Genomic DNA, 296 nt, shown 5'->3' on the forward strand with positions numbered 1-296 from the left:
CAAAAAAAGAAAAAAAAATTAGACAAAATCTAGAATCCCGCATTCCTAGCGGGTTCAAGAAGAATTTCTATGTCCTCATAATAAATTGGGGGAAGCCTTTTCTTAACTGCCCGGCTAGCTCAGTCGGTAGAGCATGAGACTCTTAATCTCAGGGTCGTGGGTTCGAGCCCCACGTTGGGCGATGCTTTTTCACTTTCTCTTGCAGTGGTTTTTCTTTTTCTTTTTTTTTTTTTGCAGTGGTTTTTCTTAACTGAATTTCTGCACACCAAGAAGCGACGTCCCAAACCGCCGTCAAA

At 41.9% G+C, this 296-nt stretch overlaps 1 non-coding gene across 1 annotated transcript; it reads left to right on the forward strand.

Annotated features, from left to right (window-relative positions):
• The first annotated feature begins 108 nt into the window (after positions 1–108).
• TRNAK-CUU (transfer RNA lysine (anticodon CUU)) lies at positions 109–181 on the forward strand. The gene has a single exon. It is a non-coding gene; the product is annotated as a tRNA-Lys (tRNA).
• The last annotated feature ends 115 nt before the right edge of the window (positions 182–296 follow it).

Source organism: Leptonychotes weddellii, unplaced genomic scaffold (assembly GCF_054177405.1).
Source record: "Leptonychotes weddellii isolate Sample4059 unplaced genomic scaffold, ASM5417740v2 HiC_scaffold_181931, whole genome shotgun sequence".
Classification (NCBI taxonomy): Eukaryota; Metazoa; Chordata; class Mammalia; order Carnivora; family Phocidae; genus Leptonychotes; species Leptonychotes weddellii.